This window comes from Solanum tuberosum, unplaced genomic scaffold, assembly GCF_000226075.1.
Source record: "Solanum tuberosum cultivar DM 1-3 516 R44 unplaced genomic scaffold, SolTub_3.0 scf00023, whole genome shotgun sequence".
NCBI lineage: Eukaryota > Viridiplantae > Streptophyta > Magnoliopsida > Solanales > Solanaceae > Solanum > Solanum tuberosum.
Genome location: NW_006238949.1, coordinates 121,858 through 141,239, shown reverse-complemented (window position 1 = coordinate 141,239; position 19,382 = coordinate 121,858).

Sequence of the window (19,382 nt, the reverse complement as noted above, 5' to 3'; positions counted from 1 at the left end):
TTGAACCATATGTTGTATATAACAAATTTAGTATAAGAACAGATAATACACAAGTAAAATGGTGGCTAACAAGAAAGGTACAAGATTCAGTTACTACAAAGGAGCTAAGGAGATTAGTATTAAATATATTAAATTTTACATTTACAATTGAAGTAATAAAAACTGACAAGAATGTTGTTGCAGATCACTTATCAAGAGAAAGTTACGCAAACTGAAAAAGATACAACCATAGAAGAATTACTTAAAATCATAGCTATGCTTTGTACAAAAGTAGATAGCATGGGCGAAGAAATCAGACAGATAAAGACTAATCTGAAATCTAAAAGTTAGTCGCATGACTCTAAACATGCAGAGCTACGTCGATCGGAAGTCGAAAAAATTTCAGAGATAGAAGGAGACGTTGGGAAACTCCATAAAACCCATAACATTTGTTCGATTATAACTGCAGGTACAAGCAGACAAGTTAGTGAAAGACTTCATAAGAATATAAATCTGAACAAGTTATTGGAAAAACCATTTACCCCAAACATGACAAGAAACCTTTTGATTACAGAACCACAAACCTCTACATATGAAGATAGCCTACATCATGACAAAAAAACATATAACCATATCACACACACCTATATAGGGAATATACATAAAATCCAAACTTATCTTAACCTTAACCCCAAATCTACTATAACCAAAGAACCAAACCAAGATTACCTAACCCAGAAATTACAAGGTTATAATAAATTGATCGCACAGCCAAAAATTAATGCAAATTTAGTCAAACAATGTTACAATTATGGATTATTAAATACAGTATATACCTATGACGAAGAAGAAATAAGTGGAATACCAGAGTTACATAAGGCATTTATCACATACAAAAGAGTAACCAAGGGAAACTTATTTTATGTAAAATTATATACAGCACCAGCAGAGATACTATATGAGGAGATAAAACCACCGATCCAAGTTGTAAAGATAGGTTTGACAAAAGATATGATAATACCAGAAGATATCGGACAGCAAGCAGAAATACAAAAAATTGAGATACCCAGTTTTTATGCTAATAAGAGAATAATTGGTATATTAGCTATCATCCAGGAGTTAGCTAACAATTATTTAAATGGAAATGCTATATGGAGCTATTATTCTAGAGATCATGTAATGATTTATTCCAACTCAAGAGAGCTAAGAAAAGAAGATATGGATGAAGTCCAGAGATGGATTTTATCATTACTCAAACCAGAAGAACGACCTACAACACGAGCACTAAAGACAGGATTTATTTCAGCAGAGTTATTAACTAGGTATTGCAAGTTAATAGGACATAAGTATCCGAATCATATATGTTCAAAATGCAATGGCGAAGATAATATAATTCCAGATGTCCAACTAGAATGATCAACAGGTGCAAAGAGACAAGAAGATAAAGGCGGAATAAAGATAAAAGACACAAGAAGATAAAGAAGAAAAGATGTGAAGAAAAAGAAGAAGATAAGAGAAACACGCAAAGATAAAGACGAAAATATGTAAAGAAGATAAGATATAACATAAAGTAAATATCTTTTCTTTTTCTGAAAGGCCAAAATGTGAATAGTAAAGGCCAATAAATAGTAGAAGTCATTTGTGAATAGTAGAAGGCAAGTGTAAACAGTAGAATTCATTTTCCTATATATAGATATAGATGTAAACATTAGAGGGCAAGCCTTCATTACGAAGCAAGCTCACTTGTAAAAACACTCTCAATATATTTGCATTTTAAACTTAATGGAGCAACAAGATAATTCAAATATTATGGATAAGCAAGAGGCAAAGGTATATTGTTCATTAAATATGCAAAGGTAAATTCATATATTCCTGAATATCATAGATATGATTGAATAAGTTTATGTTAGTTATTATGTATTAGAATTATACGAATCATGCTTTCTAGTTTATTAGCAAACAGGAAAAGCGAGAAACCTTCTATAACTATGCCATCCTAAAGTTGAAACCGGAAAGGCAAGAGAAGCCGTGATAGGGGAGTAAACACAGTTGAGGCACTGTTTAGGAAGAAAGTATCTGCTAAAGTACGATGCTAATAGTGACAGGAGAACGTGATAAACAAATAATCTAGTTCATAATGATCTAATATAATCCTGTTCAGTTATGAATATGATAGGAAGGAATAATTGATAAAAAATCTGCAAATAACAAGAACATGAATACATTTATACATGATGAAATGATAAAAAGCTACCACACATTAATCTTATATGTACTCAAAAATATAAAAATTATCGAATTAAGAGAAATTATATGGAAAAAGATATTTAATGATGAAATGGAATTAGAAAACCAAGCATGGTATGAAATAGATTTGCAAGATTTATATTTAGATACTGAAAGAATAGAATTATATGATTTAGAAATGGAATATTCAGATTAAAATGAATTACAAATATTTGTAATATTGGACAGAGACTATAGAAGATATAAAACTAGTAGAACAATTAATGGAAAACAATTTATATATGTATCTAAGAACCCAAGATATATTATACCTGGAATATATCTCAAATAATGTTAAAGAAATATTCAGATTAAAACAACTATCAAAAGAATATTATGATAAGCTTTATAATCAAAGGTAAAAATAAAATTAAAAAATCCTAACTTAAATGAATTCCGCAACACCCCAAATATATTTGATAGATTGGAAATATTTGGAGACATTGAAGAAAAGAAAAGCATTGAGGAATTAGCTTGTTTGACTTTGGCTCTTCGGTGGAGGTAGATTATGGTTTATTCTATGCGATAGATAGACTCTTAATAGCAATATATTCATTGAGTGATATTGTAAAGTTTTCTATGTACTTGGTTGTTATGGTTTGAATAATATATGTGTCGTTGTGATTGGTCAGTAATCCCAAGGCCGCAAAATCCACAATCTTAAACTTGTTGTATTAAAGTGATGCCTCGAATAAAGAAGATTTAATGAAATATTGTTAAGAAAGTCCAAAGAGATGATAAAAAATGGCAAATGAATTAATGATATATTTGGATCGGGTGTCACGTTCTGACACAATATTATTGGATTGGGTGTGACGTTCCGACACAGTATTATTGGATCGGGTGTCATGTTCCGACACAGTATTATTGGATCGGGTGTCACGTTTTGATACGGTATTATTGGATCGGATGTCACGTTCCGACACGGTAACATTAAAGGAAAACATATAGAAACAACGTATGTGCTCAATCTCAAAGAACTCAATTTCCAAAATAGCCTTGTTTTGAGGCATGAGTCCTCATGTGTGATCTTGATATTGTTGACTGATTATGTACTTACTTTAGTGTTGTTATCATTTGTTCATGTTGGTTGTTGTTTGCCACATGCTAAGTGCCATAGTTGAATTTATATTATTACTCATTGCATATTAGTTTCTATTTTGAGTTGACCGATAATATCTACTCAGTACAAGTTGCCCTGTACTGATCCCTACTTGTGTTTCTTCATTTTCTTTTGTGGAGTGCAACAATTGTACCATAGACTTCGACTCGCCCTCAGCTCTGGCCAATCTCCAACACATCAGATTTCAGGGTGAGCTATTCCTTCTAGCTCGTGATGGATTCTCTCAGTCGTGGCATAATGTCCTTAAATTTTGGACATACACTATCCTACTTATTTATTTTGGCGTCTTTAATACTTTTAGACTTGGTATTTGAGAATATATGACATTGATGTGATGACTTTCAGGTTTTGGGATGATATGTAATAGACTCTAGAAGTTTCTTTTATTGGTTACTTTAATAAGCTTTGAGCTTCGGCATTATAGTTGATTTCCGTAAGTTGAACAATTGATATAAGTTGAGGTTGAATTAGTTGGTTCTCTCACCTAGGAGGTTAAGTGTGGGTGCAACTCATGACTCATTTTAAATCGTGACAAGGAAGCAACACATATTATTTGAAAATCATATAAAAAGTATTATAAATCACAATTATTATTAACTTCAAATATTTAAAAGACATAAAAAAAATTGATTGACTCTCGAAATTCTATCACTGCAGTACAAATTGGGACAGATAAGTAACATATATTATTTGAAAATGACATAAAAAGTAATATAAATCATAATTATTAACAAATTTAAAAATTAAAAACATATACAATTTCAAAATTCTATCAGTTCAGTGCCACATAAATTGGGACATAGAGAGTAACATATATTATTTAATTATAAAAAAATTAGTATAAATCATAATAGATAACAACTTAAAATATTGAAATCATATTAAAATTTGATTGACTGTCTAAATTTCATATGTATCACATAAATTAAGACAAAAATATAACATATATTGGGCTCGTGTTAGCATGAGCTCCTATATCTAGTAATAAAGATACAACATGCCATTTGATTTGGATAATATTTTCTTTTACTTGTCCGTTATTATTTGTTTTATTAAATTATTTTTAATGGTTCATTGAAAATTCAAACGAATAGTATTGTAGCTAATTAAATGATTAGTTATAAATAAAAGAAAAATCAAATAAAAAGTGAAGGTGCTTGGAGGCATCATTGTACATTGGTACTAAAAACGTGAAGGCAAGAGTGGTTTATGCGTATATTAGTAATACATAAATTAGTTTTAAAAAAATATATAAATTAGTTATTCAAGTTTAGTTATAGAATATCTTAATTTTATAAGTAACAAATTTGCTAGGGAATATGATATTAATTACGCATACAAATTTTCTACGTGAATAATTTACCTTTCTCAATAATGAGTATTTAAAGGTTATCATAACACACAAGGGAACCATTGATAAGAAATATACTAAGGGCATGTTTGGAAGGAGATCCTAATAATTGGATTTGGTGTAATTTGGTGTAATTTGGTGTAATTACATTGTCTGTCATGTTTGGTTAGTCATGTAATTACCTAGTCAGTAATTGGGTGTAATTGACAAGAGATAATTACACTTTCCAATTCGTAGTGGAGGCTGTGAATTGCTGGCAATTACAAATTGATTACTTTTTAATTTTTTTCCTTTTATTTCTATTTTTTTTTCGTTTCAATGTATTTTTTACTTTTATTATTTTAAACTAGGTAATTTATCCGTGCTCCGCGCAGTCATAAATAATAATTGCATTGAACTTGCAAATAATCCTTTACTAATATTAATCCACACATTAAAAATAATGGAAAAATAGGTTCTTAAAAAAATATTAACAATATTCCAGTTTGATTATTTATCATTATCACATAACTCAAGAACATCTAATGAATGAATTATTCAGGAAATAGTAAATCATTGATTCTTTAATCAACATTAACAGGAAAATAAAGAAGAAAATAAGAATATATATACAAAGGCATTTCGTAAGAAAAAGAACACATTTAAGTTGCATATATTATTATACAATTGTGATATATGTCTCTGTGAAAAATTCAAAAAATTATTAACAGATTCAGAAAAGAAATTACGCTTGAACATGAAAGAAATTATATCTTTTGAACTTGCATAATGAATTTCTTCAATTGATAAGTGAAAAACTTCATATCTATGTAAAAATAGATAATATGTAAGCTTATTTATAGTACTTTTAAGTTATAGAATTTTATATAGAATATCAAAACATGAATTCTTGAAACTGAGTACCATAATTATTTTCTGCACAATGAATATATATACTATATATGTATATGTTCAATACAATCAGAGACAATAACTTTTTAGAAACATAAACAATAGAGTTTAAAACATGTACTCAACAGGAGCAAAGTACACAAATATTTAATTGTGTACTTTGTTGTTGTTCAAGAAGAAGAAGTAGTTCAGAATTTTCGTTGTTTTAAAATGAGAGGAAATCCCTATATTTATAGACAACAAAGGGTAGTGTGAACAAATTGCTTATTGTACTTTATCAAAAAGGTCACGACTCTTTGGAAAAGTCACAACCTTTTATAAACGTCACAACCTTTTATAAACGTCACAACTTTTCATAAAAGTCGCAACTCTTCATAAGAGTCACAACTTTTCATGAAAGGGAAGGCTAGTTTTGGAAATAAATAAATTAAATGGAAATCATGGTTTGTGGTGGCGCGACGTAGGCGGGCCTAGGGTTCTCTTTATATATATATATATAATTCTTTTTAATTTTAATATTCTAATTTTTTTTTCTTATTTTATATTAGTTATATTTCATTTATTTATCATTCTCAACCTTTACTTAAGAGGTTTTATACAATTTTTTGTATTATCTAAAATAAAATTCATTGGTATAATTTTGTTAGTATTCTAATTTCTAAATTAAAGTAGAATTCATTATTGAATAAAGTTATAGACTTACATTTTCCTTTTCTTTTAAATCATATTTATGTATGTTATGCTGAAATTTGACATAAGAGTATTATACTAAATTTTTGTTTTGAATTAAGAATTTTGTGTTATATTTTCAATATCATTTGTTTTAAGAGTATTAACTCGATTTTTTTCATTGCATGCTATTTTTTTAAAGTTAGATTTGATAGATTATCTTTTGTCATTATATTTTTATAATTTTTGTGAATTTATATTTATAATGCTAATCTTTTTGTCAAACATGCATTTCAAGATGTTCATAGAATTTTTGTACTTTTAATTTTTATGATTAATTTCAATTAAAATATACTAAATTGACAAATATAAATCAATTATTTTTATAATATTAGTTAAGAATATATGTTTATTAAGTAATATATTTTAAAATGACAATATATATCTTAAATATTCAATTTAATATCATTTCTAAAGTCCCTTATCTGTATAATATAAATTTTTAATTTTAAATAATTAATTTTATTTTTATAATTCAATATAACCTTATGATTTATACTTGTGCAACCAAATAGTACACTTGTATTTTTAATTTCAAAAATTCAATTTAACTTCATAATAACTTATTTGGTGATTTTTTTTTGTGTGACTATTTTTCTCCCAACTAAAAAATATATCATATATTCATAAAACGACGTATATTCGTTATTCGGTAATTCATAATAGCTTATCTAGTAATAAATCTTTGTAGTGTGGATTTTTTCCACCCAACAAATATCATCCTAATATCATTAATTGACAAATTCATTGTCACATGATTCATAATAAATTATCCGACGACAATTTTTTGTCGTGCCTATATTTTCTCACACGAAAAAAATAATCCTACCCTATTAAACAACAAATTCACTTTCACGTGAATTATGATAGATTATCCAATGATTGGTCTTTTTTGTGCGAGTATTTTTTCCCTCTTGTCAAGTATTACCTCACCTCATTAAATGACATATCATTATCACATTATTCGTAATTGCCTAGTTGTTAACATGTTTTTTCTCTAGTAAATTTCCCTATCACAACATTTCATTTTCATTGACCAATACGTTCATTTCTACACGACTTATGATAAATTATCTAGTGATTAATTTTTTTCGCGTGAATACTTTCTTTACACTTGCCAAATATTATCCACCTTACTAAATGACATATCATCACCACGTTATTTGTGATCGGCTAACTTTCAAATGTTTTTTCTTGTGTGAATCCTCTTATAAGTTTTATTTTCATTTTCATTAATCAATATGTTCATTTCCACATGACAACTTACCTGACAAGAAATATTTTTTTATACTTGTAAAATATCACTACTATAATAAAGCGACAAATTCACAGTCATGTTGATCCTTTTCCATTATAATAAAATCATAATGGGCAAAATTATATATGTTGGGATAATATTATTAAATAATCATCTTACTTTTTGAATTGTTTTCAATTTTTTGTATTTTTCTACGTAGTTTATATAGTTTTTTTGGGATTTATTGGCACACATTTTGCACATTTATATGCATATTTTTTTTTATTTTGGTGATTTAATTAATAATCTATTTTTAATTTTTGTGTACAGTTATATTAAGACAATTAAAATAAAAGGAAAGAACCGTAAGTTATTGTTGAATTTTTTAATAGCATGAATAAAAATGAATGATTTTTTATTTTTCGTTTGTGGTTTTATTTTTTTAGAAAATACATACTTTTTATATGATAAATTTATCAAAGAAAATATCACTAGTTGTTATGACTTTGGAATGTGTAATATTCTAAATAGAAATTTTAGTATAACTAAATTGTACATGTCCTAATTAAAACATCCCCCTCTATTTTATTAAAAAAAAACCTCACTTTTATCAAATAATATATTAATTATCTGACACATAATACTTTTTTATACTCGTCAAATATCACTACTATAATAAAGCAACAAATTCACAGTCACATTGATCCATTTCCGTTATAATAAAATCATAGTGGACAAAATTATATATGTTGGGATAATATTATTAAACGATCATCTTCTTTGAATTGTTTTCAAATTTTTGCATTTTTCTACATTGTTTATATAGTGTTTTTGGATTTGTTGGCACAAATTTTGCACATTTATGTGCATATTTTTTTTATTTTAGTGATTAATTAATAATTTATTTTTAATTTTTGTGCACGATTATATTACGACAATAAAAATAAAAGGAAAGAACTATAAGTAATTGTTGAAATTTGTAATAGTATGAATAAAAATGTGGTTTTTATTTTATTTTTCGTTTTTGTTTATTTTTTTGAAAAGACATACTTTATATGATGATAAATTTATCAAAGAAAATATCACTAATGGTTATGAATTTGGAATGCGTAATATTCTAAATATAAATTTTAATCTAACTAAATTGTACATGTCTTAATTAAAACATTCACCTCTCTATTTTATTAAAAAAGCTTACCTTTATCAAACAATATATTAATTATATCATGATTTATAATAGCTTATTTAATGATGAGTCTATTTATATGATTATTTTTTCATTTGTCAAATATCACTAATAAATCACACAATACATTATATAGTAAAATCATAATCAACATAAATTATTTTCACTTGAAATAATTTAAGAACTTAAAATTTTAAAATAACAAACAACTTATCATTTTGATTAGAATTTTTACAATTTTTTTTAAGAAGAAAAATATTGTAAAATTTTTTAATATCGCATAGTAAATTTCAATCTGTTTTCTAATTATAAGTCAAAATAAATATAGCAAAATAGTTTTTTTACTTTCATTTTTCAAATTTAAATTTTTAATGAATTATGTAAATAAAATAATTTTATCTTCTATTAATATTTGAGTTTACTTCTAGATTTAAAAGACATTTTATTATATCATGAATATATTTAAATTAACATAATAAGATTTAAAATCATTAAAAATAATAATAATAGTATTTATCTAGTGGACTGAAGACAACAAAATAGAAAATAACATAGTTATGTATATGATTGATTTTATAATAGTGTAAATGAAAAATGAAAAGACTTTTTGTGCTTTAAAAAGAAGACATGATTTTTCATATGATTAATTTATTTTAAAATATCACATACAATTTAAATTTTAGGATAATTAAGCTTTTAATTAGTCATTGTAATCTAATTTAATGACACGTATCTTAATTAACTCAACCTTACCCTCATTAAATGACTCATTTATTATTATTTGATTCATGATAACTGATCAGGTGTCCTTTCTTTGAGTGAAATTTTTGCTCCCATTTATCTGATATCACCCCACACTCAATTAACGACACATATTCATTACCGCATGACTTATAATAACTTATTTAATGATAATTTTTTTGTGTGTAGAGCTTTTTTCCACCTGACAAATAACATTTTAATATCATTAAACAACACATTCATTATCACACGATTCGTCATACATTATCTGACGATCAATTTTTTCGTGTGGATATTTGTTTTCAACGAAAATATAATCCTACCTTATTAAACAATACATTCATTTTCACATGACTTATAATACATTACCTGACAATTGATCTTTTCGCGTGAGTGCACACTTTTTTTGCACTTGTCAAATACAACCCCACCTTATTAAACGATATTTCATTATCATGTTATTCGTAATTGCCTATGTGTTAACATGTTTTTTCTCGTGTGAGTCCTCCGGTCAAGTTTTTTCATTTTCATTAACTATACGTTCATTTCCACGTGACTTATGATAAATTATCTGATGATTGATATTTTTCGTGTGAGTGCGTACTTTTTTGCACTTGTCAAATATTACTCCACCTCATTAAATGACATATCATTATCACATTATTTGTAATTATCAATTTGTCAACATGTTTTTTCTAGTCAATTTTTTTTCATTTTCATTAACTTTATGTTCATTTTCATGTGACTTATGACAAATTATCTGACGATTGATTTTCTTCGTGTGAATACTTTCCTTCCACTTGTCAAATATTATCCCACTTTATTAAATGACACATATCATTATCACATTTTTCATGATCGCCCAACTGTCAACATGTTCGTGTGACTCCTCTTAACATAATTTGTTCATTTGCATTAACCAATACATTCATTTTCACGTGATAACTGTCATGTCCCAAAAATGGACATGATGACACTTGTCTATTCCCACCAAGACAAGTCAGCCTCAACCCAACGAAATAAAAGAAAAACAGAAAGATAAAGCAAGAACAAGATAAAAGCGAAAAACTTATTCATTTTATTAACACCCCAAAACCTGGTTGTCACGTGTAAAAGCCACTAATACATAAAGTACATAATTAAGAAATAAGTACAAGTCTCAAGTCTTTGTTTCCTAAATAGAACAAAACATAAAAAGATGAACTAGAGGGTCTGTCGGGATAACAAACAACTATCTCTCAACAGTTCTTTGACAAACCTCGAAGATGGGAGAGAAAGAGCAATCACACGATATCGAGTTCGAAACTTACACCAATGTCGAAGTAAGAAATGAGTATCAATGACACGGTACCAGCAAGAAACCTAATAAACAAGGCAACTAGCTAGAAATCGAATACCCTTTTCATCCCAACCGAACCTCCTCAAACTACAACCTGCACAGAAAATCAGCCCAACCTAACAATTCTACAATACACCGCTCACAAGGCTCAATAAACACGGTCCAATAGTTACAATTCGAACAACCAACACGTATCAAGTAAGTCAAAATCACAAGTAACAAGTGTATCGATCACAATTAGCAAGTAAATCAAACATAAGCATTATAATGCATCAAATCACAATAATCAATCACTAGCCGAAATCATTTTCTATTGGCTTTAAATCATGTCACTAGGCAGAACCATTCCCCATCAACTTTATATCATGTCACTAGCCGGAACCATTTTCCATCGACTTTTATATCATATCACTAGCCAGAACTATTTCCCAACTACTTTATATCACTAGACTGAACCATTTTTCATCAGCTTTATATCATATCACTAGCCGAAAATGACCTCGGTTCATATCATCGCTAGCCGGAAATGACCTCGGCTCATATAAATCACTAGCTAGAAATGACCTCATCTCATATCAATCACTTGTCGGAAATGACCTCGGCTTTATAACACTTGCCGAAAATGACCTCGACAGCATTAACTATCACATGTCCCATCACAATGTTCCAAATCAATGCACACAAATAATATCACACCACACGGAAGAGACAACAATATATATATATATATATATATACCTGATTTATTCTTATACCTGATTAGAATGTACCAAAAAATTTATTAATCTTATGGTCGTAAATATGTGAGGCGGAAAGTTTACCAAAATGTCCTTTAATCTTATGAACGTGTTTGATGTTCCATTAGAAAGGAGTATTTTGAACTCTATCAATTCACCAGCCTTTGATCAATAATGTGCAAGAACACAAAAAGAAAAAAACTAGCTCTTTGATTCTTTGTATTACTGGGTCCTGCATTGCATAAGTAGTGCAACATGAATTACTTTGTTGGTTGAAAGTACTATATCATCCTATTTTGGATCAATAAAGCATAATATTTCATTGGTCTACACACCATGACATCGAAAATAATTAGGACTCAAGTGATTCAACGAAGCAATGAAATCTTGAAACCATGTTAGCGAAAATAGATAGCATGCAACGTTGAAACATTGCCGGAGCATTACACAACCCAAACCACATCCGTTTCAAAGAAAAAGTTCCATATGAACAAGTGAAGGTAGTTTTCTCTTGGTCTTTCAGACCAATATAGATTTGATTATAACCGTAGTACCCATCCAAAAAGCAGTATCATCCTCTTTCTAAAAGTCGGTAAAGCATTTGATCCATGAAATGCATGGGAAAGTAATCTTTTTCGATCAATGAGTTTAACTTCCGGTAATCCATGCATACGCGCCATCCAGTTATCGGTCTCATAGACACAAGCTCCCCTTTTTTATTTGGGACTAGTGTTATGCCTTCGTTTTTCGGTACACATTATACCGGACTCACCCACTTGCTATCCACAATAGGGTGATCACACCCGCATCCAACCACTTTATTATCTCCTTTTTTACCACATCTTGCATCGGTGGGTTTAATATCCTTTGATGCTCAACACTCGGTTTACATTCACTATCAAGCTGATTCTTGTGAGTGCAAATGCCGGGAGGATTCCCACTATGTCAGCGATATTCCATCCTATAGCTTTGATATATATTCTCAACACCTCAAGAAGCAACTTTACTTACCATTCAAGAAAATAAGCTGCAATGATTACGGGTACGATGTTATTCTACCCCAAGAATGCATATCAAAGATGGGAAGGGAGTACTTTCAACTCAAGCTTCGGTGGTTCCTCTGTTGATGGCTTAGCGGGAGGACTTTCTCGATTTTTTAAATCAATATCCAGCTGCAATGGAGTCTTTGGATATTTTCCCAAACCCGAAAGGGCGGCTACTACCTCATCATAACCGTGGACTTTGAACTCGCCATAGTTTGCAATCACACCCTCCAGTGGTTCACTCGTACACATCAAATGGCTCACACTAGCCACCACTTCATCAATTACATTAATAGTTGAAACCACGTGAATATCGCTTGGATGCTTGATAGACTTACACACAATAAAAGTGACTTCATCTTCGATCACTCGGAGCTTCAATTCTCCACTTTCAACATCCACCAACGCTCTCCCAGTTGCCAAAATAGTCTTCCCAAAATGATGGGGATTTCAGCATCAATCTCGCTATCGAGAATGACAAAATCAGCCAAAAAGATCAATCAGTCAACCTTTACCAAGACTTCTTATAGTATCCCCATAGGGTGTTTAATTGATCGATCTTCCATCAAAAGTCTCATAGTTGTGGATTTCGGTTCACCTAACCCAAGTTGTTTATAGATTGCGTATGGCATTAGGTTTATGCTTGCTCCTAAATCACATAGGGCCTTGGAAAATTAGAGCATACCGATAGTGTAAGGGATGGTAAAAGCTCCAGAATTTTCTTTCTATTTGATCATCTCATTAGGCATAATTGTACTAGAACTATGAGATACTTCAATTGTTTCGAAGTCCAAGCTTCTATTCTTTGTGACCAACTCTTTCATAAACTTGGCATAACCCAACATCTCGAACAATGCCTCCAGTAAAAGGAGATTAATCGATAATGTCTTGAACATCGATAAGAACTTCTTGAACCCTTCATCCTCGTTCTTCTTTTTTAGACGTTGGGTAAATGGAGGAGGTATTTTGGGGAGAGGTTGCACCCTTTTTGAGATTGTATTGATTTTTTCTAAATCTTTTTGTGATTCTTTAGCAATGCTTTGTTGGATGAGTATCTCTTCTTCCTCAATGCCTTTATCTTCTTCATGAGCTTGAGCTTCATCATTGCCTTCCATATCACCTACCACTACCTTTCCGCTTCGAGTAACCACAACCAAATCTCTATCACCATCCTCCACCAAAGTTCTCATGCATGCGGTGTCGTCATCCCTTATTGCTTTCGGTCCCAATTGTGCCAAAAGTTGACTCAACTAACCTTCAAGTAGCTTGATTGCATCAGCATGAGAATTTACTCTATTTTTGAATGATGAGAAGTCGGCTTTCATCCTTTTTAGTAAGTCATCTGAGCCCTCAACTTTATCAAGGATGCGAGACAACAAGTCATCCACTCGGGGACTACTTGTACTCCCTTTTGACTTTGGTCTCTCACTCGATTGTGTGTGGTTATTCTCATGATCATGCTCTCTTTTTCAAGGATCACTTTGATCATCCCATTCTTGATAGAATCTTCTCCGGTCTTCTTCTTTGTAAGAGTTCCAACCTTGATTTCCACTCCGCTGCAAGTAACGTGGGTGGAAACCCTCCTGAAATCTGTGAAAGTTCCAACCTTGATTCTCCCCCAGCTTTGAATAGCTCAAAGAAGAACCTCCTCAACTCTTCCTTTGGACTTTTTCACATTCTCTAAAACATGTGCTTGTAGTTGTTCCATTTGGGCTAACATTTTCTTGATGTTCTCATCCCTTTCTCATTCCTTATCAAGTTTCTCTTGAGTCATTCTAAAGCAAAAAGGTGAAACTTGATCTTCTTGAGTGTACCAAGCTTGATTTATTTTTGTCATGTCATCAAGAAGAAATGAAGCCACCTCAAATGATTGCAACATTATTCCTCCTCGAACCAATTGAGTAGCCACTCCTCTATTTACCAAATCAAGACACCGGTAAAAGTATTGGAGCAACAAATTGTTTTGTAGTCCGTGAGTCAGGCATTGAAGTAGGAGTTTCTTAAACCTCAGCCACATTTCATGGATGGGTTCACCCTCCAATCGCTTGAAACCTTGAATGTTAATTCTGAGTTTCATCATCCTCGATGGCGGAAAGAACCTTGCATTGAATGCCATGGTAAGCTCATCCCACGATGTGATAGAATTCTTTAGTAACTCAGCCAACCATTTGCTAGCTTCCCCCGTCAGAGATAGTGGAAATAACCTGAGCTGGATTGATTCTTGCGACACATTCTTGAATGAAAACGGGATGCAAACATATATAAAATTCCTCATATGCTCATGTGGGTCTTCATAAGTCAAGCCTTCATAGAGTCCCTTCATTTGGAAGAGATGAAGAGTTGTGCTCGGGACATCAAATATAGCATCCTTTTCGGCTGATGGTAGGAATATTGCACCAATTCCACCCTACTGGATTGGGTTGTGCACACTATTAACATCATCAATATCATCTCGGTGACCTGCTTGGCTACTATTCATCTTTGTCTCACTCATTCCCTCTTCTGCTCAGCACAACCAACACAAACACAATATAATCTAAATCACTTCAACTAAAGCCAACAAATTCACAAGTTAAACTTTGGTAAAGGAACTCTAAACAACGCTACTCCCCGGCAGCGGCGCCATTTGATTTAACGTTTCAAGTACACCTCATCTAATTCTACGCGTACAACGATCGTAAATCAGTATAAACACAACTATATGAGTTAGGGTCGATCCCAGAGAGAGTACTTATATTTTGAATTTGACTATGAAGTTATAACGATGACTTTTGCAGCCGAGGAATAAATGTGAACCAAACTCGAAGACATAGTTGCTATTCCAAGCGAACAATTTTTAGACTACAAAACCACTTCAACAATCAACAAGGAACAATCAAATAAGGACACAATTCTTGGGGGATTGACTAATCAACTGCGAAGTTCAACTCAACGGGTGAAAATCACTAACCAACAATGTTAATTCGTCATGGGTAGGATGGACATTAGGTAAGGAATTTTTCTCTTGAACAATTACCTTATTTCCACAAAGTTCATTCGAACCTCAACGCACTCCATAAGAAGACCAGCCCACAATCTCATTAAATCTACTCTCTTGAGCTAGATACAAAGGATGAGTCTTGAGTTCACTTTCTCAAGCTGAAACCGTCATGACCCACTAGATATGGATGCCAAGTTACTACCTTAGCTCTACACTTCTCTCTCAAGCAAGCATCAAACCCTGAGGTATATTGCACTAAACATACAATATAATAGTTAAACCATAGTAATAACTCAAACCCATTTCAAATTAACACCAAAAATCGATAATTACTAACACCCAATAAGTCAAACACAACAATTGGTCACATGGTCGAACCCCCAAGATTAGGGTTTTAACCAATCCTCATAAATGGATGAAATTCGATACCTGCTACATGCTCCATAGCTGGGTATTTGAAAATTGAAAGTCTAAAATGAATAATATCTTCTCTATTAAAATACCCAATTAAAAAATCTTGTTAAAATTACTCAAAATCAACAATAGCAGTGTTTTTGCTCTCTTTCTTTTGTTCCTCACAATTTCTGAATGCTTTCTCTCTCTTCTAAAAATCAATTTATACTAATCTGAGATGTGGCTTTTTAGGGCCAATCAGCGAGGAAAGTCGGGCTTCGCTGACCATTCGACAACTCGCCGATCGTCCTTTCCTCTTGCTTTCTTTCTTCACATTTTCATCGTTCAAACACTCTAAATTTAGGCTATCTAAATCGAGATCGGCGATCATTTCTGTGATGCGCCCTTTAGTCTTTTAGATTGCCAATTTGAATTCACCTTTGTCTCAAACAGTACTTTCGGCGACATGGTCATCCTTTGCCGATACAGTCGGCGATCCGTGGATAGGGAATGCAGTTCACCTAAGTTCTTCCTGTTTTAGGCTCAATGTTCTATAAATTTAGGCGATCAAGAGTAATTTGGTGATTCGCCGAGTATTCTAGGCAATCGTCAGACTTGGTTTTCTCTCTTTTTTTTCAGCTTGTGTTATCCTTTTTTCCAATTAGTGTCCTTGCTTTGTTCCTTAACCCATATACCTAAAATTCAAGGATTTCTCATCAGTTCGTGGCACAATTTGAGCATTTTAGGACACTAAACCTATATAAACAAAGCCCTAAATTAGTCCAAATCTCAGACTCATCACCTGGGAGTTTTCCTTATACATGTATCAGATAATGGTGTGACAGTTCAGAATGGGTCAGAATCTTCATTGGTAGCAGAGGTTAAGGAAAAACTAGACATTGATCCTATATTGCTTCAATTGAAGAGTGCAGTTCATCAATAAAAAGTTGAGGTTTTATCCCAAGAGAGAGATGGCGTGCTTCGCTACTGGGTCGTTTAAGTGTTCCTAAGGTGGGTGAGTTCAGGCAGCAAATCCTTGCAGAAGTGTATAACTCCAGGTATTTTATTCATATAGGTGCCACTAAGATGTACCACGATCTGAAGGAAGTCTTTTGGTGGAATGGCATGAAGAAGGATATAGCAGATTTTGTGGCTAAGTGCCCCGATTATCAGCAAGTAAAGTTAGAACATCTGAAACCAGGAGGTATGATTTAGGAGATTAATATTCCTACATGGAAGTGGGAAGTGCTCAACATGGACTTCATTCGAGGTTTACCTTGTACTCACAGACAACACAATTCCATTTGGGTAATAGTAGACAGAGTTACTACGTCTGCTCACTTTTTGGCTGTTAAGACTACCGATTCGGTGGAGGACTATGCCAAGATTACATTAATGAGATAGTAAGTTTACATGGGGTTCCTTTTTCTATCATCTCAGATAGAGGACCTTAGTTTACCTCTAATTTCTGAAAGTCATTTCATAAAGGTCTTGGTACTCATGTTAACCTCAGCACAACATTTCATCCACAGACGGATGGTCAGGTAGAGCTTACCATTCATACCTTAGAGGACATGTTGAGAGATTGCGTGATCGACTTCAAAGGTAGTTGGGATGATCACATTCCTCTTATAGAGTTCACCTACAATAATAGCTACCATTCCAACATTCAGAAGGCCTTATGAAGCATTGTATGGAATTTGATGCAGATCTCCAGTTGGTTGGTTTGAAGTAGGTGAAGAAGCCTTGATAGGGCTATATTCGGTTCATGATGCTATGGAGAAAGTTCAGCTCATCAGAGATAAACTTAAGATAGCCCGGAGTCACCAGAAGTCCTATGCAGATGTAAGGAGAATGGATGTGGAATTCCTAATTAATGATTGGGTTTTCCTGAAAGTGTCAACTATGAAGGGGTGATGAGATTTGGTAAGAAAGGGAAGCTCTGTCCTAGATATGTAGTCCCTTAGAAGATTGTGAAAAGAGTTGGTAAGGTGGATTATGAGTTAGAGTTGCCAGCAGAACTAGCAACAGTTTATTCAATCTTCCACATTTCGTTGTTGAAGAAGTGTGTGGGTGATCCAGCATCCATAGTACCATTTGAAAGTATGGCTCTGAAGGAAAGTTTCACTTATGAGGATGTGCTAGTTGAAATTCTTGATCGTCAGGTTCAAGGTTGAGAAACAAAGAAGTCACTTTAGTTAAGGTTTTGTGGAGGAGTTAGTCAGTAGAGGGAGCTAATTGGGAAGAAGAAGCAGCCATGAAGGCCAAGTATCCTCATAACTTTCCTTCTTATTCCATTCCAGTTTGTGGTAATAGTTCCTCTCTAGTCTTTCAGTTGATCATGCGTAGATTCAGTCTTAGTATCATGTTCCTTCAGCTTGTACTTGCATTTTCAACGTATTTGCATGTTCTTGGAACTAAATTCAGTCAGAAATTAGTCTCTAGTACTTAATGCTAGGGTTTACAGCTCTTTCCCTCCATTCTTGGAACTTAGTCCAGTCAGATTTCAGTTTCTTGTATTTAGTGGTAGGGATTGCAGCTCCTTCCTCCATATTCAACTAGTTTAGTCTTTATTTGAGGACGAATGTTCCCAAAAGGGAGATAATGTAAGACCCCATATACTAGAAATATCAAAATGAAGATTTTCAGAAGTTGCAGGTGCTACCAATAGGGACCACCCATGGACCATAGGTGGGGCCCGTGGTTCGCCACCTGCACCCCCTCCCCAGAAACCCAGAAAGTCTTAGTAAAAGGTAGACCCACGCCAAGACCTATAGACCGTAGGTGGGACCATGGTCTGTGGTCCAGGGCAGTGGTTCAAGACCCCAAAAACCACTCTCTAAAGCCAGTCGATGACTGACCAGGATGGACCGTCGGTCCATCCATAGTCCGTCGGTTGGCCCCGACAACTTTTAAGTTAGGGGTCTTTTGGTCTTTCCCCTACACATTGGGCACCTAATTACTACGTTGTTTTGGTTAGTTTTAGTCTAGTAACTTAATCAGAATCTACCCTAAGTGATTCATTCACCAAAAACTTAGAACAAAAAGGAGAAAAGAGTCGACCAATGCTCTCCAAGAACTCAACATGGTTTCCTCCAATTCCAGCCTCGAAAGCGAAAGATTTCTTCATGGAATTTTTCACGAGGTATGTGGGATTTCACTAGTGGGTTCCATTCACCCATTAGGTCCCTAGAATTCAGTCAGATTCTTGATTCCCTTCATATTGTTTAGATTTAGGGTTTCCACAACTTCAGATATTTTTTGTGATTTAGTTGTTAGAATACTCCAAATAAGATTTTCATGATCGTGTAACGTTTTTGTTAGTTCCTCGCATGAAATTCAAAACCCTAGATGTATTGATTCGTTT